Source organism: Rattus norvegicus, chromosome 10 (genome assembly GCF_021556685.1).
Source record: "Rattus norvegicus strain SHRSP/BbbUtx chromosome 10, alternate assembly SHRSP_T2T, whole genome shotgun sequence".
NCBI lineage: Eukaryota > Metazoa > Chordata > Mammalia > Rodentia > Muridae > Rattus > Rattus norvegicus.
Genome location: NC_141543.1, coordinates 86,889,858 through 86,915,620, shown reverse-complemented (window position 1 = coordinate 86,915,620; position 25,763 = coordinate 86,889,858). Strand labels below are relative to the sequence as shown.

General features: G+C 41.5%; 1 protein-coding gene across 4 annotated transcripts in view; it reads right to left on the bottom strand.

Annotated features, from left to right (window-relative positions):
- The window catches only part of Zfp652 (zinc finger protein 652), a 57,092-nt gene that overhangs the window by 30,421 nt on the left and 908 nt on the right, over nt 1–25,763 (bottom strand). The gene's annotated exons all lie outside the window — the stretch shown is intronic.

Below are 25,763 nucleotides of genomic sequence, written 5' to 3'. Positions count from 1 at the left end.
GTTTCTCAATTATGTATTGGTGATAGTTATGTGAATGCACATAAACACACTGAATTGTACATTTAAAACAGTTCTATAGTATATGACATAGTTCAGTGGTAATAAACTGTATTCCCTAGCATATGTGAAGCCCTGGCTTTACTCTCTAGTATTAAGAAACAAATCAATAAAAATAAACAAAAACAAATAGAACACCCGAATACAAACAATCTAAACATTATATAACAGTAACACCATACTTCACATAAACATAGTCTTCTTGGTCTCTTGGACAGCTCATCAAGTATAAACTAGATGGCGAACAACAGCCACAGTGCTGAGAGGCACGGGATGCAATGGGCTCTGCCACATGTGAGGCTCTTTTGCCCTGGGGCCAGGCTATGCTACATTCCTAACCCTCGGGGTTTTTGTTTTATTTTCAACATAAACTTTGAGAATTCCATTCCACTAACATTTACTGTCCCACAAAATAGTTCACTTGGTTATCTACTGCCACACAAGTTAATTCCCAACCTCTAAACTTATAAGCTATGATGTGCTTCTTCTTTCCCCCACCATGACATGCCTCTGTTTTGAAAAACTCTGTGTGTGTGTTGTGTGTGTGTATCACTAATAAAACAGCCAGTCACTATATCTTAGTTTGACTGTAAAATGTCATTATGACTTCCATTAGACTAAAAACACCTACTTATGAATCTCACTTGGGGACCCCGGGGTTAAGATAATAGAATAGTCTTGAAATAAGTATGCTTAGTGGGACTGAACCTATAACATTACACATGGGATAAGTACATTTTCCCAGAGACAGTACTGGGTCTACCTCCAAAGGGCACACAGACCTGTCCACTCTCAACACCATTCCTTGGATGTTGATACTTAAGCCTGAACCTTAATCAGAAGGTGCCCAAGGACAGGAGGTCAAGGGAGAATGTCAAGAAAGTCATAGAGCCTCAACACCAGACAACATAGTTATTGCAACTGTAAAAGGGGGTTAAAAAATGTAACTCATAATAGGTTAAGTGACTTAAAACCTAGCAACAATGCCACAGCCACATCAAAACTCAAAGCAAGAATGTGCAACAACCTCATAAGTAGCTTGAGTAAAACCAGCCCAAATAGGTCTTCCCTGGAGGGAAGCTGGGAAGCTACCCAGTGGCCCCTTTCTCTTTTGGGGAGTTCAGGTTAACAGAGAGCAGAGGTTGATACTGAGATCCGAGATGTCACACTAACTATGATGAGTGAATCTTTTTGTGAAGATTTTATTATTACCTATGTGCACTCTTGCATGTGCTTTATGTAAGTGATGCTACCTATGTTGGTACCCATGGAAGCCATAACAACGTGATGAATCTCCTGGAGCTGAAGCTACATGTGACTGAGCCACCTCATGTTTATGCTAGGAAGCACACTTGGGTCCTCTGCAAGAGCAGCAGGTGCCCTTAACCACCGGCCATCTCTGCAGGCCCAGCGGTTAACAAATCATACACAATACTGGGTATCATTGTGATAGAACTGAGGTGACTAATACTGAAATTGGTGCCACTCAGTCTAGGGCGTACATACAAGGCCATCTATATCTCTCTTTCCCAGGTTATAAAGGTAAATCTACAGATAGGATAGGCTTATGCATCAGTGATTCCTGCTCCATTCCTGTACTCTATGCTTTGACTACTGTCTATATACCCATCCCTTTGCTAGGACTAGACGGTCTGGAGGTAGCCCGATGGAGTTACACGATAGGATTTAAGTGGGACTCGGCCGAGACTTCTGAGAAAATGGTGTGAACTGTCCTACCAAGCATTAACAGAAGAAAGAAAGGGCCACCGGCTTCTGAATGCCATCTGTGTAGAAGTGATGAGACACCGTCTTGCACCCATGCTAGGACTTAGAGGACAAAGCATGTTCAAGTTGCTATGGCAGAAAACTGGAAAGAATGGGTCTTGAACTCTATCATTAAGCAGAATCAAACCAATCCTCGACAAAGACATTCTGTTAAAGAGGGTAAGTTTTCCCTATTTTCATGTTGCTTTAAATTAGATTATTATCTGAAGCTCAAAACATCCAAGTTCACCTAATCATGTTGCAATATAACCTAGGTACTTCTGAGGATCTGTCAAGCAGTCAGGTGGACACGCAAGCCTCCAGACCAAGGAGGAATCAGGGCTGGGCATATATACTGATTGTCTCTGACTTACAATAACAAGGTTTTTTCTGACTTTATTATGACATGAAATGTATGTTCACCAACCACATAAGATAAAATTAAAAGGCTAGGCACTGTAGCACAAGCCTTTAACCCCAACACCCGGGAGGCAGAGGCTGGCAAATCTTTGTGAGGTTAAGGCCAGCCTAGTTTACAGAGTGAGTTCCACCTCAGTCAGAACTACATAGATTGTCTCAAAAAAAAAAAAATTGAAAGATTCTAAAATAAACCACTCTTTAATAAGACTATTGAGGACTTTTGAAGTTGGAATGAACGATACATACACACATATAAATATATGATACACACACACACACACACACACACACACACACACACACACACACTTGACTCTGGTTTAGTGATAAAATTTACGACCCATTCTTCCCAGTTTTCTGCCACACCAACTTGAACATACTTTGTCCTCTTCACAGTTCCTAACACAGGTACAAGATGGTGCCCCAGTTTCTGGCATTGTTTCTATAAGCCTATTGGGGCCAAGGAGTAGAATATGATGGTTTGAAAGAGGATGGCCCCCATAGGCTCAGATATTTGAATTATTTAGCCACCAGGGAGCAGAACTGTTTGAAATGACTAGAAGGATTAGGAGACGTGGCCTTGTTGAAAGAAGTGTGTCACTGGGAATAGGCTGAAATTTCAAAAACCCAAGCTAGTCCAAGCGTGGCCTTTCCTGCAGATCAAGATGTAGCTCTCAGCTATTGCTCCTCTGGCTGACTGCACGACACCATGTTCCCCACCATGACGATAAAGGACTGAACCTCTGAAACTGTAGGCAAGTCCCCAATTACATACTTTCTTTTATAAGAGTTGCGATGATCATTGTGTCTCTTCACAGCAGTAGAACAGTGACTAAGACACACTTTAAAATTAAAATATGACCACTTCAAAGTCAAGGGATAGTCTCAAAGTCAAGATCAAGACAGCTTTTGATGCAAACCACTGCACAGTTGCAGAGGTAGTAACCTAGTTTCGTTCTGAGTGGAGCATCTGATGCTCTCAAAAGAGCTGCAACTTTCAAGCAAGATTTCCTTCATTACACACCAGGTAAAACAGAGGGACCAGGGAGGGCCAACAACACACACTGATTCTGTAACCTTGTTCAAGTCTTCTGTCTGGGGGGGGGAAAGCACACTTCCAGAAAAACACTCACACATGCATACAAGTTTCTATTCATTATTTCTGACCGAATGCTGAAATTTAAGCAGAGGCTAAAGGCAGGACTTGTGATGGCCGAATGGGGTGGGGGTGGGGATTCCCCTTGTCACAGGGAATTATTTTTGGCAATTTGTTTTATCCACGACTGCTCATGGATAACCTTATCCAGCAAATCTGATGATGCTTGAATATATAAAGTTTTATCCACGTGGCCTTTTTTTTTTTTTTTATACATTTGCCACTTGTGTGCCTGATGTCAGTGGAGCCCAGAAAGAGGCATCAAGTTAGGGGTTGTGATGCATATCTGTAATCTCCTTAGGAGGCAGAGGCAGGCAAATGTCTACAAATTTGTGGCAAACCTGATCTATACAATGAGATGCTGGTTAACCAAGGCTCTCTCAAAAGAAAAGAGGGGGATGCTTGCCCCAACCTTCAGTCTTAGAACAGGGAATTAAATCCCTGGAACTGGAGTTACAGATGGTTTTGAGCTGCCATGTGGGTGCCAGGAATCAAATGGAGATCTTCTGGAAGAGCAGCCAGTGCTCTTAACTGACAAGCTACTCGTCTTTTAAGTACAGTGCTAGAGATAGGCATGATGGGCAAATGCTCTACCACTAAGCTGCATGCCCAGCCCCCCCACGAGAATTCTTATTCACCTTCCCCAAAACATTTCACTAGGACAGAAGCCCCACATTCCCATATTTCCAATTGGACACTCTATTCATTCCATGACCTTTTCATACATCCCAAAGAAATTACTTTTGGGATATAAGATGTACTTGTTAGTAAGCACCCATTTGTTTTAGACATTTCTACTTTAACTGCACTAGAATGTCTAAAAAGCATCAATGAGCAACAAGGGCACTGATCCAAGAGAAGTGAACACACTCCTGGCCTGCAGACAGGCGGGTAGAAGGAACACTTACTGGGAAAATGGTTTTTACATTAACTGTTGTAATTAATACACAGTGCTTGTACTAATCTAAAGAAAACCCTAACTCCTCACAATGCATGTGCTATGAATAAACACAATCAATAGAATGTTTTAATTTTTAAAAACTTTTGTATTTGTTTCATTTCATGTGTGTGTGCTAGCATATGTGCCATGGCACTTGTGTGGTGGTCAGAGGAGAAGTTGCCAAGGGATAAAATGGGTCATCAGATTTTGGTGGCAGACACCTTTACCTGCTGAGCCATCTCACAGAACCACTTGCCTTTGTTTTAAAGTTGGTTTGTCATAACACAATCTAGTTCATTGCCAAACATAAAGCAATGATGTGAACATACAGGAACGTGTACCTGGCTTGCCTTCACTGATGGAGAGGAAAAACAAGTGAGGATTTTTTACTATAATATTTTTAAATACAGTTATTTTTCTGAAACCAAAGAATTTTTTGTTGTTTTGTTTTGTTGAGACAGGGTTTTACTATGTAGCCTTGGTTATCATATGAGGTAGACCAGGCTTGCCTCAAACTCACAGGGATCACATGCCTCTGCCTCCTGACTGCTGGGATTAAAGGCATGAGCCACCACTACCAGCCTGATGAGAATTCTTACAGTAGCTGAAACCATGAAAATTTCTTCGTTAAAAAAATTTCACACATTGAACTGAAGAGATGCCTGAGCAGTTAAGAACACTGGCTTCGGGCTGGTGGGCTGGCTCAGCGGTTAAGAGCACTGGCTGCTCTTCCAGAGGTCCTGAGTTCAATTCTCAGCAAACACATGGTGGCTCACAACCATCTGTAATGGGATCTGATGCCCTCTTCTGGTGTGTCTGAAGACAGCAGTGTACGCACATAAATAGAATAAATAAATCTGAAAAAAAGAAGAAAAGACGACCTGGATTTGATCCCTGGCACCTACAAGGCAGTTTACAACCATCTATAATTCCAGCCCCAATGGATCTGATACCTTTGTCTGGTATCTACAGGAACCAGGCATGCACACTGTACGGATATATATGTAGACAAAATATCCATACACATTAAAAAATAATCTTTTTAAATGTGCCTGAGAGAAAGAGGAAGAGAATGACTGAATGAGCGAACGAACAAGCACCTGAGTTAGACGGCTTTGTGTGTGCGGTGCCCGTGGATCTCCAGGAGCTGGAGTTACAGGTAGTTGTAAGCCACCTCCTAGGGGTGTAGGGAACCCACCCAGGTCCACTGGAAGAGCCATCTCTCTGCCCCCGGGGACTCCCTATCTCTGTCTTTTGTAACATTTTCAAATAACACAGCCAGAGCAGAGGACAATAGTCCTGACTGCAGAAACATGGTTAAAGGAATCACTTCTTCCCTGACCTCAGTCCTTAAAAGCACATGGATCTAAGGTAGCACAAGCCTTTAATCCAAGCACGTAGGAAACAGAGGCAGGAGGATCTGTGAGTTCAAGGACAGCCAGGACTACACAGAGAAACTGTCAAAAAAAAAAAAGCAAAACAACCCACATGCATTAAACTCCACAAAGTCCCTGTCAAATGAGTCTTCTCCATGAACTGAGGAGACAAAGGCCCACTGGCTAGAACATGAGTCAGAGGGGCTGTGAGAGCTTGTCCTGTAGATGGCTGTTCTTCCTGATGATAAAACCCAACTAGACCTTTTCTCTTTGGTTTTAGAACTGAAGTGAGGAGTGATGATATAAATCTAGTATTCCAGATTTATATTTTAATTTTTTGATTATGTGTGTAGGGTTTGTGTGTGGGTGTGCAAACACCACGTGTGGGCAGCCAGAGGAGAATGCTGGGTGTCCTGCTTCATTACTCTGTACCTGATTCCCCTGACAATAATCTGAAGTTAGGCTGGCGGCCACCAAAACCAAGATCCACCTGCTCCCTCCCTGTCACAGGACTGGGGGACAGACACACCCCAACACATTCGGTTTCTTACAGGGCCACTGGGAGATTTGAACTCAAGACTCTCATGCTTGTACAGCAAGTGTTGACAGACTCTAAGATAACTCCCCAGCCCCCAATTTCCACATTTCTTTTTCTTTTTAAATGATTGTTGTTATGGCTGCTGTTATATTATTGTATGTTTTATTCACAGCAAACATGCATTGTCCCTACAGTAAGCAAAACAATTTATCCTCACCCAGCCCTATAAACATATATGAGCCCATTACCATCTTCAGATCCAATGTCTAAAGGTCATTAGATAAAGCATTAGTAAGATAAAAAAATACAATTTAGGGGCTGGGGATTTAGCTCAGTGGTAGAGCGCTTACCTAGGAAGCGCAAGGCCCTGGGTTCGGTCCCCAGCTCCGAAAAAAAGAAACCAAAAAAAAAAAAAAAAAAATACAATTTAAACATAAGAGCTACTTAAAAATGTACATCAAGCTTCAAAATATTAGTGATTGTATGAGCAGTCATCAAACATCTATTAAGCACCTACTATGCATCATGTGTCACAGACACAAATATGAGACTAGCCAAGATCTGTGGTCTCTAAAGGCTAAAGGCTAACCACGTGAGCAGTACATGCTAACCACATGGGCATACACACACATGGTCATTTGTTTTCATCTGCTTTAGTTCTAGTTAATGCCTGATTCTCCCACAGTAACTTTTGTAAGATTTATTTTCTTTTTTGTTTTTTGAGGCAGTTTCTCTGTGTAGCCCTGACTGTCCTAGAACTTGCTCTGTACATGGGGCTGGCCTTGAAGTCACAGAGACCCACCTGCCTCTGTCTACAGAATACAGGGATTAAAGGCATGGGCCACCACCACCCGGCAAGAGTTACTTTACTTTCTATAAATGGGTGGTGTGTCTACATGTATGTATGTGCACCATGTGTGTGCAGTGTCCAGAAGAGAGTGTCAATCCCCTGGAACTGGAGTTTCCATGTGGATGCTGGGAATCAAACATAAGTCCTCTGCAAGAGCTGCCAATATTCTTAACCACTGAGCCATCTCTCCAGACCCAACTACAGCAATTGTGAATAATGCCCCTCTTACACATCTCCCAGAGGGAATATCATACAGTTATTCTATTTATTAAAAATAACAACCACTGGGGCTGGAGAGATGGCTGCTCTTCCAGGGTCTAGGCTTGCTTCCCAGCAATCCCATGGTAGGTCACAGCCACTTGGAGCTCCAGGGAGTCTGACACCGCCTCTGACTTCCTAGGGCTTCAGCACACCCGTTGCACATGCATATATCAGTTGCGCGCGCAAACACACACACACACAAATACTTTTAAAAACTAACTGTTCCTATAGGATAGTGGTTCTCAGCCTTCCTAACACTGTGGCCCTTTAATACAGTTCCTCGTGATGTAGTGACCCCAACCAAAGAATTATTTTTATTGCTACTTCATAACTGTAATTTTGGTGTTATGAATTATAATGTAAATATCTCTGTTTTGCAATGTTCTTTAGTAAAAAGGTCATTTGACCCTAAAGGGGTTGTAAACACAGGTTAAGAACCACTGCTATAGGGACTCAGGTTTGTAAAACATTCATTTACTTTTATTTTAAAGACAGGGTCTCACAATGCAGCTCTTGCTCTAAGCTACCCTCAAACTCTCTTTCTCTCTCTCTCTGTCTCTCTCTGTCTCCCCCCCCCCACACACACACACACCCCTCTAATTCTGACTCCTGGGTGCTGGGATTAAAGGTGTATGAGCCATGCCTGATTTTCTTTCATTTTTTAAATTTTTATTTAAAATTTTAAAGAATTGTTGACATTACTGTATGTGTGTGAGTGTTTAGCCTGCATGTATGTGCACCACATACATGCCTGGTACCTGCAGAGGTCAGAAGAGGGCATCAGATCCCCTAGAACTGAAATTACAAATGGATTTTAAGACACATGTGAATATTGAAAACTGAACCTGGGTCCTTTGCAAGAGCAGTAAGTGTTCCTAACCACTGAGCCATCTCTCCATCCCTTTTCAATTTTTTTTTTAAAAGATATAGTTTTCTTTTATAGCCCAAGCTGACTCCAGTTACTATGTGACCAAGACTAGCCTCAAAGTCCGAAACTTCCTGCCTCGGTTTCCATGTGGGGGATTGCAGACATGCATCACCACACTTTAACTACCCAACCGACTTACTACCTACCTGTGTACCTATCATTTAGTTATTTAGGCGGTTTCTCTGTAGGCCAGATGACCTTGAACTCACTATGCAGTCAAGACTGGATTTGAACTCTTAACCTACGTGGCTCCATCTTTTGAATGCTGAGATAACAGACAAATCATGCTTCCCTTCAATTTTAGTTTTTAGTTTACTGAGATTTTTACTTCTTCCTTTTGCTTTTCTTCTTTTTCTTTCTGTCTACATGTATGTGCTGGGGGTTCAAATCAAGGTTCTGGTCCAAGTTAGGCAAACAGTACAATACAGAACAACTAACTAACATGAGATTTCTCAAACAATCTAAAAGATAACTCAACTTGACATATGTATATGTATACATGCCTATTACATAATGAGATCAAACCTTTGCCAGGTTTGGGGACCAAGGTGAGAGCTCAGTTAGTAAAGTCCTACCTCACATGGAGATCTCAGTTCAATCCCCAACATCTGTGTAAGATTCTGGGTTGGGTGGCACAAGCTATGATCTCAGTACTGAAGAGGCACAGGCAGGATGATTGACCTCTGGAGCTCACTGGTCAGCCAACCCAGCCTAATGACCAGTGAGCTCCAGGGCCCAGTGAAAGGCTGTCTCAAAATACTGGTAGATGGTTCATGAGGAGTAACGCCCACGGTTGGCGTCTGTCCTCCACATGTGTGTGCCTGGGCACACACACATAAACACACACACACACACACACACACACACACACACACACACAAAAGCACAATTCAATCCCTAGCTACCTCCACATGTAAATAAATAAAATCTGATTTGGGATTATATCAAAATATATATAAAGCAATTAGTTTAAAAACTTTTAAAACTAATTTCAAAACTTTACATATTACAAATCCCTTGAGGCATGTAGCTTTGGGAGGAGGGCAGGTATTTCTCTTAGGAAATGCAATTTCCCAGTGCTACCCAGGCTGGATATTGTTATCGGCACTTTTGAAATGAATTAATATCCTCAATTAATTTAGAGACAGAGTCTTGCTATGCAGTCCAAGATGGCCTCAAATTTGAATTCTCCTGTTTCAGCCTCTTCTGGGCTTACAGAATAAGCTAGTACAGCTGACTAGAAATTTCTTTTTTGGTATTTCTGATAATAGACGAAGGAGGAATTATACAATGGTATACTGCTCTGCAACTCCTGATGAAGGAATGTCTAGGCAGTGCTAATTAAGGGCTGGATAACACCACCAAGAAGAAACAATGTTTCCTGCTAGAATTGCCTGCTATTGCCTATAAAATAATCTGCCCCATGGCAGGCAAGAATTGAACAGTAATCTGATCAAGCACAGAGAGCTAAAACCAAATTACAAGCCATAAAACGAATTAAGTATGTCACATGACATCAAATGGATACAAATCAGCAAAATTCAGATAACGGGAAACTATACAACAAATGACTGGACTCTTCAACAAAAGAACTGCAAAGGTTAGGGGGTGCGGGGGGGGGGGCACCTCAGCCAACCAACCTGGAGATGTAATGAGACTTACATGGATTAACTAATCTGCAGCACCCTCTCCTCCTTCTGTTGCTGCTTCTTTTTTATTTGGAGACAGGGTCTCACCATGTTACTCTGTTGGCCTGGAACTCTCTCTGTAGACCAGACTAGTCTCAAACTCAGAGATCTGACTGCTCTTCTCCCAAGTGCAAGATTAAAGGTTATCAGAAAATGTGTTTTGAGCATAACAATGGTAGCTGTCTTTTTCATTTGTTTTTTTTCAAGTCAGAGCCTCAGGTTGCCCAGGCTGGCCTAGAGTTAGTTCATATGTAGCCAAGGAGGACCTTAAACTTCCTATCCTCCTGCCTGACTCCTGAATACCAGGATTACAAGAGTGTGCTACTAGGCCCAGCTTTATGTGGAGCTGAAGATCAAATTAAGGGTTTCAAGCACGGCAGGCAAAGAGTCTTTCAACTGAGCTGCATCTCCAGATTGGTAGTTGTCTTTTTTTTCTTATACTGATAATCAAATAATATCTGAAATTGCTTCAAATTAATGATAGGTGCTGTAGGTTGAGAAGTATAGTGAGCAGGAATGTCCGTACACAAAGGCAGTTCCAATATGGAGAAGTGAAACTGGAACTGATTACATGGATAGATTAAGTTGAGCCCTTTCCCCCACCCCACCCTTTATTTAGAGGGAGGGGACCTTACTCTGTAACCCAGTCTGGCCTTGGACTAATGGGGATCTTCTGGATGCTGCTACCTCTACTCCTGAATGCTGGGATTACAGAAATGAACCACTGGTGACTAATTTGTTTCCCTCTTTTTTTTTTATACTTGAGTATTTACTGTAATACAAGAGTTTTATTTCTTTATTTTGTCTCTGTTTGTTTTTAGTTTTGTTGTTTAGGGTTTTTGTTTATTTTGTTTTTTAAGCAAACTCACAATCCTCCTATCTTATTCTCTTGAGCTAACAATATGCCTCCAGCCCCCAAAGCAGTAATACTTCTATTTTTTTGGTTATGGTTTTTCAAGACAGGCTTTCTTTATGTATCCCTGGCTGTCCTGGAATTTACTCTGTAGACCAGGCTGGCCTTGAACTCAAGATCTGCCTGTCTCCCTCCAGAACGCTGCATGTGCCACTACTGCCTTGCTTATACAGTGCCTTTAATCTCCAAACACTGGGGAGGCAGAGGGAGGGGGTGCTCTGTGAGTTTGAAGCCAGCTTGGTCTATAGAGTGAATTCTAGGAAAGCCAGGGCTACACAGAGAAATTCTGCCTCAATTAATGAATAAATGGATTAATTAATTAAAAACCTATGCACATAAAATAAAAAATTAATTATTAAAAAAAATCTACACCTGACAGCTGGCTCAGCTGTGAAGAACACGTGTTTACTCTTGCAGAGGACCCAGGTTTGATTCTTATCAACACAGTGGCTCATACCATCTGTGACTGTAGTCCCATAGGATGAGATGCCATCTTCTGGCCTCCACTGGTCACTACAAACATATGGTATACGTATACATCTCTAGGCAAAACATCCATACACATAAAAGTAAGTAAGTCTGGGGGGAAAGGCCACATCTTTAACCTGTGAGATGGCTCAAAAGGTAAAAAGTACTTTGCCTCCAAGCTGACAAATTTGTGTTTGACCTTTAGAAACATATAGTGGAAAGAGAAGTGATTCCCCAAAATTGTCTTCTGGCCTCTAAACACACTCACAGAAAATAAATAAAAATGCTATCTCTACTTGATGTTATCAATTCCTTCTTTCTATGCCATAAACTCATCTTAAATGAATGACTCAGATTAATTTAGTGAGTCTAGATAAGTAGCACAGTCAGCCTCAGCAGGATTCTATGCACTAAATTCCAATGGTATTCCAGCACCACCCACCAGGGCTGGAAATGAGAGCAGCACCTGCCTAGAATGCTTAAGGCCCTGAGTTCAGTCCCTAGCTCTAGAAACCAAACAGAACAATCCAAGATAGTTAACCAACTTAACTAACAGTGAAAGCACCCTACAGCAGAGCCCAGTGACTACCACTCTCAATTGGGTCAACTTCCTAGTAATTCAAAGTGCCATTTTCCCTGCTCTTGGAGACGAGAGCTTCTAACTCTACTGGAAAAGGCAGCAGTGTGTGAACCATGCAGGTAATTATAAATCACGTTTCTGCCAGAGTACAAGAAGGGTGGAGAAAGTTCTTTAGCCCTTCCTTAAAATTGCCCTGGGCAGAATTGTCTATGAATGTTAAAAGAATTTTTTGAAAAATTAATGTCAAAGATAACATTTGTTTAAACAATAGAAATCCATATAATTATATATAACACAAGTATGCAATAAATGATATAAAATTAATATGACAAGGTTCAGGAATTTAATGTTTAGAAGCTTAATTTGTTTTCAAATAGAAAAGTCTGTATGTTGAAAACCCAGTGAAGATTTAGTTAAAAGGAATAGAGCAAAGCTGATTTCTTAGCTCTGAGAAACACCGCTACATAAGACTATCAATAGAGACACTGAGGAAAGTGCATGTGCCTTTTTTCAGCTCTACTCCCCCTCCCACCTCCACCCCCACCCATCACCCCCTAGGGTCTCACTAGGTAGCCCAAGCTAGCATCTAATTTAAGCCTCCACCTGAGTGCTAGGATTACAGGTGTATAACTCTTTGCAACTTTTCGGTAAACATAAAATCATTCAAATTAGGGCTGGAGAGGCTCAGCAGTTGAGAGTGCACTGACTGCTCTTCCAGAGGTCCTGAGTTCAAATCCCAGCACCTACATGGTAGCTCACAACCATCTGTAATGAGAGCTGATGCCCTCCTCTGGTGCATCTGAAGACAGCAACAGTGTACCCACATGCATGAAATAAATAAACAGACAGCTTATTACAATAGCATATATTGCATTATAACCACCTTAGAAGGCTTTGGAGTCTGCTTTGATTGTTCTTCTCCAGACATTCTGGTTTTGGTTCTCCCACTGCCTCTTCCAGCCTCTACCCTGCACTGGAAATGAACTCCAGGGCCTCCAGCCTAAGAGCTTTACACTGAGACATAGTCCTAGCCTTTTTTTATTTTGAGACAAAGTCTTGCTAAGTTGCCCAAGTCAGCTTTAAAAAAACTGGTGGTTTTGTTTAAGCTTTGATGTTTTTAAATATTCTCTGTTTATTTGGTAAAGACTATCAGTGAGCAAATAGGCTTGGTTTTTCACCAGAAGCCATGTACCAACATGTGTAAATATGTTTTATGGCATAAATCCCCAAGTGACTAATGCCAAGATAACCTGACTAACTTTTGGCATTAACTGGCACTGCTGCCTACAGCTCAGGAACTGGGAATCAGGAACAACTTGCCTGAGTGTAGTGAGTGCTTTTCCTAATTCTGAGAGGTACCTGACTTTGGAGTGGGGCAGGGAAGACCTCACCACCGCAAGCATGAAGACGAGTGGGGACATCCCTATAGCATTATCTACTGTAACCAAAACTTTAAACAACAACAAAAAAGATATGTATAGATACAGAAACATTACAAAGCCACCTGCATTTATGATATAAATATACATTAACTGAAACAGAAATAGATCCGTGTGGGAAAAGAGATTCATTATACAATTCCACAAGTATCCCCCCATTTGGGGTCTGCTGGTAGCTGTGAGTCCCTGAGACCCTCCTCCTGTCTCCATTTTGTAGCACCACACTCTCTCTTGCATACAGACATCATATACATGCAATAATGATTAAATCTAAAATAAAATGTAAGAAAAAAATCAAGAGACAGACATGGTGGTTCAGATCTACAATGCTAGCACCATTATACATCAGAGTTCCATTTTAACTGACCAGTGCTACAAAGCCTGTCTCAAATAAAATAAAAGCTCAGGGAAAGTCAGATACAGTAGCACATTATAGTACTTGAGAGGCTGAGGGAGGAGGAACCTCAGTATGAAGTCAGACTTGACTACACAAGAGCCTGCTCAAAAAACACAAACAAATATAGCACTGGCAGACAAGCCCCTGGCTTCTTACAGCAATAACACATACATCATATGACACAGTGGTCCCTCCAAACCTGCCCGTGAATGTTTACAGTGGTTCTGTTCATAATCGCCAGAAGTTGGAGCCAACTCCAATGTCCTTCAGATGGAGAGTGGTTAGTGGTGCACTCGCCAATAGGATACCTCCTGCAACAAAACTCAGCAAGCTGCTGATGTGCAGACATGTGTATACGCCTCACAGACACGGCACACAAGTCATCGCTACAGGTTACATCCTCAACAGTCCTGTCTCTGTGATCTTCTCCAGAAGACTAAGCTACAGTGATGGGAGCTGGGGAGGTGAGGGATGATGCAAAGGGACTGGAGGGAGATTTAGGTGGGACTTATACTATCTCCTCACTGTGAGGATATAGGAACACAGGTGTGTACTCATACTGGCACCTACACGTTTCTAAAAGCCAGAAATATTTATGAGATTTAAACTTTTATATTACTTTTTCAATTAGTGAGGTTAAAATAGTTTCAAAGATCTTTTATTAATGTAAAAAACAGTCCACTTGGAACATTAACAACTGACCTATTGGAAATGTGGAATAATAATTGATATAATAATAATATGACAATATAATAATACTTCAAAAGGTTCTAAGATTACTAGTAAACTAGTTACTAACTAGTAAATGCCTAGTTAGTTAAATATTTATACCCAGTATATACAAATTTGGGTATAAAAATTAAAAGACCACTCCAACCAAGGAACTTTGTCCTTTGGATAACCAGGTTCTGATTATATTATTTTCGGCACAGGGTCTCCATGTGACCTAGGTTCACTATGAGCTTCCTGAGTGCTGGCTGGGTACAGGTGTGCATGACACTGTCCAGTGTAATCACTACTTCTGACTAAGCTGTCTCTGAAATATTGTCTAAGTTCATACACGGGTTTATACAGAAGTAAGTGTTCACTACTGGGCCCTCGTGTTTTATTCTGTAACCATTGGACATGTAAGCTGCTATTTAAACAGGACCAGTGTTAAAGGAGGTTGAGCTACATAGTTTTAAAAATCTTCTGTGTACTAGAAACATAGCTTAACAGGTAAAAGTGCTTGCCAGTAAGCTTGATTACCTGCGTTCCATCCCCAGAAGCGACATGGTGGAGGTAGAGAACTGACCCTGACTCCTGAGTTGTTCTCTGACCTCTGTACATGCACCAAAGCAATGAAGCATGCCCGCACTACCGATACACACATATAAAATTTTAAAGATCTTTCCATATATTCATGAGGTCTATCAATGTAACCCATACAACAGGTCCCAGGATGTGAATGTGTGTGCTTGTGTAGACATCAAGTAATGTTAAGCATATAGCGTTACAGAAGAGCTTTTTAAAGATTTATTTATTTTTATTTATGAGTACACCGCAGCTGACTTCTGACACACCAGAAGAGGGCATTGGATCCCATTACAGATGGTTGTGAACCACCATGTGGTTGTTGGGAATTGAACTCAGGACCTCTGGGAGAAGAGTCAGTGCTCTTAACCACTGAGCCATCTCTCCAGCCCAGAATGGCACCCAATCTTAAATTCTGTTTTGGAACTTCAAATCTTGAAAGAACTACCACTTTATGTGGGATAAGATCATACACATAATGACTTTTTAATTACCAATTTTTAATTATGTGTACGTGTGTCTATGTGGTACTATGAGTACAAGTGCATACAGTGCCTTAGGAGGCCAGAGGAGGGCACCAGAGTTACAGGCAGGTGTGGGCCTAGAGATCAGAGCACTGGGAACCAACCTCAGGTCTCCTGCTAGAACAGTAAACACCCCTAACTATTGGGCCATTTCCCCAGTCCACAGATATAAAAACTGTATCACTGATTCTTCCATTCCCTGTATCTGGTGAGCAGCTGAGCCTCTGTTTTAAGAGGCTGCTCTTTATGAAACATATAGGGCAGTGGGTCTTCTTTATTTTTTTAACCTTTACTTTTATTTTAGTGTGTGGGTATTTTGCCAGCATGCATGTCTGTGCACCATGTGGATGCAGTATTGTGGAGGCATCAGGTCCCCAGGGACTGGAGTTAGAGGCAGTTACAATCCACCATGTGGGTTCTGGAACCAGGCCCTGTTAAAGAACAGCAGTGCTCTTAATAGCTGAGCCATCTCTCCAGCCCCAGCAATAGGTTTTCCAAACTGTCTGCCCAGCCCAACTACTCACTTTTTCTAAATGAAGAAGACCTGAATATAAGCAGAGTACCCACTGACCTGAGAGGTCAGATCCCCAGAACAACAGAAAAGCTGGGACTCAGTCACACACCTCTGTCATGCTGACACTATTATGGTGAGATGGGTGAAGACAGAAAACTCCTAGGGCCCACAGACCAGCTAGCCTGGCATACGCAGAGATGAACAAGAGACCCTGTCCCACAATGACACCAACATCTGAGGTTATCCTGTGTCCCATGCAATGCACCCCTGCGCTCACACAAACACCAATATCCACGAATAGATTTGCCAAGGCGAGACACGCACGGCTTCAGTCCCCAGTACCTCGAAGGCTGAGGCAGACAGATTTCAGAGAACCAACCTGGTCTACATACATACTAAGTTCCAAAACAAACAAACAAACAAACAAACAAACAAACCAAACTTGTCCACTATACCTTCTACTGCAGTCTTCCTATTTAGCACAGTTTCTACTCAGAAGACAGCCTTCCTGATGTCCTCCCGAAGCTGAGCTGAGAGTCATTTTCGTACTCATCTAATAAGATTGAAGCTACAACTGTCACTCGCCTCCTACCATCGGCTTAGTCACTGCCTTCTCAGCCAGGACATTAAACATTTTAGTTCACAACTGTGGTGAGGAATCCTGTGTACTGAAGGGTTAGCAGTGCTCCATAGCACATTCCCACCTCAGTCCCAAAATTAAAACAAACAAAAAAAACCTTTCTAGACATTGCCAAGTGTCCTCTGCAGGCAAAATAAATCATGGTTGAGAACTGGCTTTACAGATTTATAGATATACTTTAGTCATTTCTGCATTTGAGCAAAGGGGCAGGGGTGGGTAACTTTTCTACAGTTAAGGAAACCATCTGCTCAACCTGGCTTTTACTGGGAACAGTAACACACCAAGATTTACTCGTGTGTGTATTTATGACAACTGCATTCCATCAGCCAACAGATTGACAAAGCTACCACATCCTAAAATAGTCAGAGCAAGATTTTGCTACATTGTTATTTATTTAGTACTTTATGCACACCAAAATATACTTTACATGTGCCATTTGTAGAAGCTATATTACCTGGGCAACAATGGCAATGCCTGTAATCCAAACACTTGGGAAGCAGAGGCAGGAAGATCTCTGATTGAGGCCAGCCTGGTCTACAGAATGAGTTCCAGAATAACCAAGGCTACACAGAGAAACCTTGTCTCAAAAAAACAAAAGAAGGGTTGGAGAGATGGCTCAGCAGCTCTTCCAGAGGTCCTGAGTTCAATTCCCAGCAACCACATGGTGGCTCACAACCATCTGCAATGGGATCTGATGCCCTCTTCTGGCATGCAGGTACACATGCAGATAGAAAACACACACACACACACACACACACGCACGCACGCACGCACGCACGCACATAATAAATCTTTTTAAAAAATTATATTAAGTAAATATAAATATTTTAATGTCCAGCAAAGGAGGAATATAGGGAAACTAGGTAGTGAAGGATGACTTTGAACTTCTCATCCTGGGAGTATAGATATGCAATATCATGTCCAGTTGTGATTTTGATACATAAAATAAGATAGTAAAAGAAATACTTAGAAAATATAGAAATACATCTTTCAGGCATTGTAATTTTTTAAAAATAAAATTGTTGGGGTTGGGGATTTAGCTCAGTGGTAGAGCGCTTGCCTAGCAAGCACAAGGCCCTGGGTTCGGTCCCCAGCTCCGGAAAAAAAAGAAAAAAATAAATAAAATAAAATAAATTTTTTTATGTTTGCCAGACAGGCTTGACCAATTCTTCTGCCTCAGCCTCGCCAACAGCTGGGACTACATAGCTGTCTACCTCCACACTTGGCTCAGCTGCGGTGTGTCAATGACATTTCTCACCATATTATCTGAGAACCAGAGTACCTTTAGGGGAGCAGCAACTGGGAGGAACAGGAAGAGGTTTCTAGGACTTCAACCATCTATCTGCTTCTTAGCTAGTCAGGGTAGCAGCACCTACATAGCAGCTACTCGAAATGCTGAGGAAGGAAGATAACCTAAGCTGAAGAGTTCGAAGTCAGCCTGGACGATACAGTAAGAGCTTTAAAAATAAAATCCCCAAATCTGGAGACGGCTCAGAGCATTTTTGCTCTCACAGAGGAGCTGGTTTGGTTCTCCGCAACCTCACAGGGGCTCACGGCTCCCTAACTCCAGTTCCAAGGGACTAAGTACCTCTTCTCACCTCCACAGTACAAGAAATCTATGTGGTACACTTACATTTACACTGACACTTACATGCTGGCAAAACATTCGTACACATAGAATAAATCTAAAATATTTGTGTTTTAAGAATGTGTCCTGGTATATATGGAGACCAGGAAAGGAGGATCTCTGTGAGTTTGAGGCCAGGCTGGAATACATAGGAACTTTCAGGCCAACCAGAGTTACGTGACCCTGTGTACAAAACAAACAAAACAACATCAAGACAATTTCCTCTTTTGGGTACTGATTACACAGAAAAAGATTCGACAAACAGGGCTGGAGAGATGGCTCAGCAGTTAAGAGCACTGGCTGCTCTTCCAGAGGTCCTGAGTTCAATTCCCAGCAACCAAATGGTGGCTCACAACCATCTGTAATGGGATCTGATGCCCTCTTCTGGTGTGTCTGAAGACAGCCACAGTGTACTCATATACATAAAATAAATAATTTTTTAAAAAAATTCAACAAACAGTACATCCATAATTTTTTCTGCTTTTCTGAGTGTACTTTAGTAAAATTTTACTATAAAAAAAGAATATACTGAACAAGTTACCTTTCCTCAGGTTCTCCATCACTCAATTTAACCCCCAACAGACAACCACTGTCATTAGGTTCTGTGTGCACTTTAGTAAAATTTTACTATAAAAAAAGAATATACTGAACAAGTTACCTTTCCTCAGGCTCTCCATCACTCAATTTAACCCCCAACAGACAACCACTATCATTAGCTCTTTGAGAAACTACTAAGTTTTTATAAGTTTTTTTTTTTAACTCAGGAAAATCCCCTAAATATAAACAGTGACACACACAGAATACTATTCTGAGTCTTTAGGTTTTGTTTCTGTTTTTTGAGACAGGGTCTCTTGTAGCCCAGGATGGCCTCAAGCTGAAACTGGTCTTGAACTCTTGATCCTCCTGGCTCAGCCTCCCGAGTGCTGGAATTACAGGCCTAAGTCACCACACTAATTTTCCTCTGGCCTTTCAAAGGTAACACTGCTATGTATAGAGTGTTCCACAACAATATAGAGTATCCTCTTTCTTTGTTGCAATTCTATATTATTTTACTATGTAAATATATGCTCATTTAATAATTCTATACCAGTGGACATTGAGATGGTTCCTAACTTTTTTTTTTTTGACACAGGGTCTATATGAGTTCCCTGGCCTTGAACTCACAGACACCTAGAGATTTTTTTTCTTCTGAGTGCGTCTGAGATTTGCCTTCTGCGTACTGGGATTAAAGACTTTCATCACCATACTGGACTGGTTTCTATTTTCATTTAAATGACTGTATGCCAAAAAGAGATGTACAAGGCTTTCCACAATGAGTAACCTTCAAGCAAGGTATTTTCAAATTACAATCATGTACTAATACCAGGAGAAGTCCTGGCCACTCCAGTTGCCCAATCACACAGATTTATTCACAGTCTTGAGATCACGCCCTTCTCTAGCATATGATGCTTCTTGAATATGTTAGAATGATAACACATTCCCAGAAGGGGAAAAGCATTCAGGTCTTCTCATTATGTAGGTCACACTGTGAAGTAATAAGTTCTGTTCCGATGCTCAGGCCGAAAGACTCCAAAGCCAAAGGCAAGAGGCAGAAACATGCACAAAAATACATTCTGCGCCATCAACACTGTGTCTTTGCTTAACCTTCTAATGTCACACGCACGGTGTGTGCGTGCATGTGTGTGTGTGTGTGTGTGTGTGTGTGTGTGTGTGTGTGTGAGAGAGAGACAGAGAGAGACAGAGAGAGACAGAGAGAGACAGAGACAGAGACAAAGACAGAGACACAGAGAGAGAGGAGAGACACCCAGGCTAGCTTTGTGGTATACCATTTGATTTTAGTGACTCAGGAAAAGTAATAATGCTTGTTTGCTGAAAGAAAGTATCCCTCCCAGAAAAAAAAAAATCTGCTCAGAAGAGTCTATTACAAAGGCCCTGGGTTCGGTCCCCAGCTCCAAAAAAAAAGAAGAAGGAAAAAAAAAAGTCTATTACAGTTTATCAGAACACGTGGCCTCACTCCATCCGTGTGCACTTTCATCCCAGCATACACTGTGCTAGTGCTATTACCATTACCTACTCTAGCCAAGGGTAACTTTTCTCAGTGGGTGGCAAAATCTATGGCAAGTCAAAGACCACTGTTTGCCAATCCCCCTTTATAATAATTCAAAGTTAGTGACTGATTCTACCACTAGGCAAGCCACTAGGCAGCTCAATAATAAAAGAAAACAAGGATTAACAGTCTCCCCTGAGGTAAATCCTAATGCATCGCTGATGTGTCCTCCTTATCTGAAAAGTCTCTGGGTAACTCTGGGACTCAGAGACTTACCACAATGCTATCCTGCGAAAGGTGACAGTTAGTTTATTCTACTCTAGCCAAAGAGATTTTATTTTAAATGCCCCATGCACCAAATAACATTCACATATGACCTTAACTAAACCTGTTTTTCTTTATTTTTTCTTTCATTCTTTCTTTCTTTTTGTTTATTTGATTGTCTGTTTTCTTTCTGAAACAGGGTTTCCCTGTATAGCCTCGGAATTCATTCCAAGTAAAAGATCAGGCTGGCCTCAAACTCATAGATCTATGCCCATCTCCATCTCCTAAGTGCTGGGATTAAAGATGTGCACCGCCACAGCCCAATACTCTTCGGGTTTTTTTGTTTGTTTGTTTGTTTGTTTTGTTTTTTTGTTTTTTCTCCAGAGCTGAGGACCGAACCCAGGGCCTTGTGCTTGCTAGACAAGCGCTCTACCACTGAGCTAAATCCCCAACCGCCAATACTTTTCAAAACAATAGGTAATCTATCTTTAAAAGGAAAGATGTCATGTTTTACCACAGAACTACCCTTTTTTTTTTTTTAACTAATAAGCAAGGCTACACACACAATCTATAGCACATAGTTAATTAAATTTAATAGGTGAAAAACCTTACTTTTCATTCCTTTCCCACTAAGGTAAAAATGTCTAAAGCAAACCTACAGTCCTAGTGACAGTTCATGATCAAAAATTCAGATAAACACTGGGATTTCTCATAAGTGTTTTCACAAAATATACACAGGTATTTTCAAGACAAACATAACTACTCTATAAATAAACAGATTCACTCAAATAAGCATCTGATGTCCCTACTAACTCTACCAAACACTTTATGGCTTGCATTAACCATAAGTATTTACACAAAGCTTTCCACATGACTTGACTGACACAGAACTCACTGAAATACATTTATGTCCTAAAACACTCTCCCTTTTTAATGATTTTTTATTTTTACTTAATGTACATTGGTATTTTGTCTGCATGTCTGTCTGTGTGAGGGTGTTGGATCTTATGGAACTTGAGTTATAGACAATTCTAAGATGTCATATGAGTGCTGGGAATTCGACCTGGGTCCTCTGGAAGAGCAGCCAGTGCTCTTGACTGCTGAGCCATCTCCCCAGCCCCCCTAAAACACTCTTTTAACCACTTAAGTGCTGAATAGGCTAACATACAAGCACAGCCTGTGCGGTAATGCTGAAGAATTTGAAGCTAGGTTTATTGTCTCCACGAAACTTGATCAGCTAACAAATCACACACACTAACAAAACAACTTTCTAATAATCATGCTGCACCTGCAAGGCACAGGCAGGCTCCAAGTCACATACTTGCAATTTTTCATCCTAAATCTATGCAAACAGAAGAAATACACCAAACCTCCCAGTCTCGTCATAAGTTAAAACTTCACTCTAGTTTCATGATAACATTATCCAAATCCCATCCTTTACCATTTATGAACATATACCAGGAACTAATTGTGCTCAGAATTTGTATACTTTAATTTGCATCTGTAATCCTCACAAGAAATCTCATTGTACTGATGAAGAAACTGAGGGAAAAGAAATCAAAGTGATTTCCTCAATGCCATAAGGCCAGGAAACAAAGGGACTGGGATATCAGCAGAGTTACCTGAGTCTAAGCAACTCTTTCTTTAGCTAAGGTTGCCAACTGAAATGCCAGTTCATCCCTATCAGAGTCAACACACACACTACTTGTCTCAAAGACAAGAGCTGAGAAAAACATCGTAGCTAAAAGAGTGGCTGGCACAAGCCCATGAGTGACCCAGGAGACACAGTCACCCAGTCCAAAAGAACTCAATTCAAAGGCTATTTGTTCAAACTCTAAGACAATCCAGTTTCCTTCACTCCTTTCTATCTCTCAACTGACTTTTTAGAACAAAGGTAAAGAAACTAAAGTATATACTCCCAATTTTGACGCAACCATCAAAAACCTATGAGAAAAGAGAGAAAAGTAGAGTTCACATTATAGTTTGTTTCTTCAATAGGCTTCAGACATGTAAAACCAAAAAATCACATCAGTAACCCACTAATCTATCTACCTACCTATTTATCATTTATCCATATTTGTTATAGACTTGAAAAGGATTTTCTTACCATACTAGAAGCTTACTTCCCAAACCTCAGCACAAATGAAAACAGCTCCTCTGGGTGTCTGGAGGCGGATCTGCAGCACCTGCAGAGAGGAGCTGCTGGTCCGAAACCTCCTAGGGAAAGGCTGTCTGCTGAGGAGTGCCGTAGAGCCCAAGCTGGTGGTGCTAGTGAGGGCGAGCTGCTGCCGTGGCTCCGTGGCTCACTGCTGTGCTATGCTACTGTCTCCCAGATCCCATGTTCTGAATCTGCCAAGCAGAGAGACAACGCTGTTCTCACACCCTGAAGTGTTACTTGATCAGCTGCCCCATGGTATGTGGGTGTTTAACTAGTTAAGTGACTGGTTAGAACAGGTTCTGCACAGCTAAACCAGGTAAGCACATTGTTCGAGACTCCTGTGGTCCTCCTCTAACACTACATTCACTAATGAAAAATAACATGTTTGCAACTTTGAAGTCCTTTGCGTCTAGGTTAGGCAAATAATTCAGATGATAAAACTACAGGTGTGCCACCAACAAAAAATATAACCTGTAATATAAGTCACTTCAGTTACGCATATTAGGTAATAAAAATGCAGCATATGCAACTTCAGCATACTTTCAAACATCACGGCATACACTGCCTAATTATTAGAATAAATGCTATTCTTCAGGTGTGTGGAACAGGTTCTGTGCAAGATCCCAAGCCTCTTTTGCCTTTCAAAATGCTAGTTAATACCAGGAATTCCTTAAGCTCTCAGAACCACAATTTTTTTTTTTTTAAGTGCAAAGTGTATGCTCCCAGAGATCTGGGCACTATGGTTACCATCACTGCCTATCACAGAACTATCATAAGCTGGAACACATATCTCTTGGTTGAAATATGATCAAAAGACAAAGGAAGGCTGAATGAAGAGTAAGTAAAACACACACACACACACACACACACACACACACAGAGACATCTATCAATTGCTTTTTGATAGAATGGTACAAAGTTCAGTCTCAGCTCTAGATTCTGAATGTGGAGAGCAAATTTCTAATTATAACCCAAATTTACTAACTAAAACGGATGGTTTTGATGTGCCATGAAATCAGATTTAGCAAAGTAGGAAAAAAGCCTCAGCCCTGGACAGGTGCCCTACCATGGGGTGACAAAGAGATCAGCCTCAGTCTTTAAGCACTGCACAGTCCCATACAGGCTCTTTAAAGCAGATTACACACTCGACTGCTGAAATTTGCTACAATTAGAATATGCCAAGAAGATAAAGGATCAATTGGTCAAATGTAGACGATTTTGTCTCTAGTTTTATTTTCTTCTGAATGATTCTCAGGCTTTTTTTATGGGGAGATAAGAAAAATATAATTTCTAACTGGTCTTACTTCAAAAAAAAAAAAAAAAAAAACCCAAAAACCACATACAATAATAAGCCACCTGAGAGATGGCTCAGTAGTTAGAGCACTTGTTGCTCTTACAGAGAGGACGCAGGCTCTATTCCTAAGCACCAACATGGTGACTCACAACCATCCTTGACTCTAGTTCCAGGGGTTCTGCCACCTTTTATTTATTTAACCTCTGTGGGCACTAGGCATACACATGGTGCACATACACACCGGTAAAATATTCATACACATAAAATCTAAAAAAAGTTTTCAATTATAAAAACCCACAATGATACATATGCAAGCTCCTTTGGTCTTTATTCCAGGGCCAAAGTTAAGTCTAATGCTTAAGAGAAACAAAACACAAACTCAAACGCTTTCACTTTTGCCTAACACAGATCTTAACTTGAGGTCCTTGGACTAGCTTCGAGATGATTGTGTAGTTGCATACAAAATCACGTATTCATTTCACTGCCAAGGGCCCTAAAGACTTCCCCAGTCCTAGTGAAGAGTTTGGTGTAGCGGTCAATCTTTTATACTAAAGACAGTATCTATGTGAACACATGTGCACAGTGGTGATCCGTCGACACAAGGCAACATACCCACTACAGACCGGCCCCACCGGGGACTATCACCTGCCACATTCGAGCAGCTTTCCTTTCCTAAGCAACTATGCATGCTGTCAACAAAGCGTGTGCTCCTTGCCTTTCTCAGAACAATACGGAGCCGACCATCCTTTGGAAAAAAGTATACAGAACATCTCAAAAGACTTCACTACTTATACAGGCTATGCCTTACGCTAAACGTCACAGCAGCAGCAACAACAACAATAACAACAAAACCGATGAAATCACTGTGGGCAGTAGGTATCTAATTAACTGGGGGTTCTCGGGGAGAGCATCGTTCAGGTGATACTGAGTGTGCTGGAGAAACATCTAAGGGAAACACCATGAAGGTGCTTAAACATGGGTAAGATCCAGGGTGGGTAACCAAAGGCTGGTTGACATCCTGTAGCTCGATTGTGAAAAATATCTTCCTCCAAAGGCACATTCCTTTGATTGGCACAAGGCATTTCTGACAATGGAACCGCAAGGACAGGGGGCCGTTCCGCAATCAGGAAGTGTGCGAGTGTGCTTGTGCATGTGTGTGTGTGTGTGTGTGTGTGTGTGTGTGTGTGTGTGTGTGTGCTCGCGCATGTTCGTGATGTTGTTGTTGGGGGAGGAATGAGCTAGATGTAATCAAAGACTGGCCGGCTTCAAAGAGGAGCATATAGGATCTTAAATCCTTAAAACTGACTTCGAAGCAAGGCAGAGACAGACATCTATCATTTCTACAAGAGACATCCCTCGACAACGAAACAACGAACGTGTTTCATAGAGATGTAATAGGGGTATCACTCTCTTTGGTGTCTCCGACCTGGGACTCTTCAGTAAAGCGTGATTGGAGGGGAGGACGAAGTGGGGGTGGAGAAAGGTCTGCATCGCCCACTGGGCTGAGTGTGGTGCTGCCGGTGGCGAGTGTACATCACATGCGTGTTATCTCCTGGTGCCACAATACTCTCGAGAGCTGGAGGTTTGGGCGCAACCGCAGGGCGGGGGAGGTAGTGGGTGCAAGCCA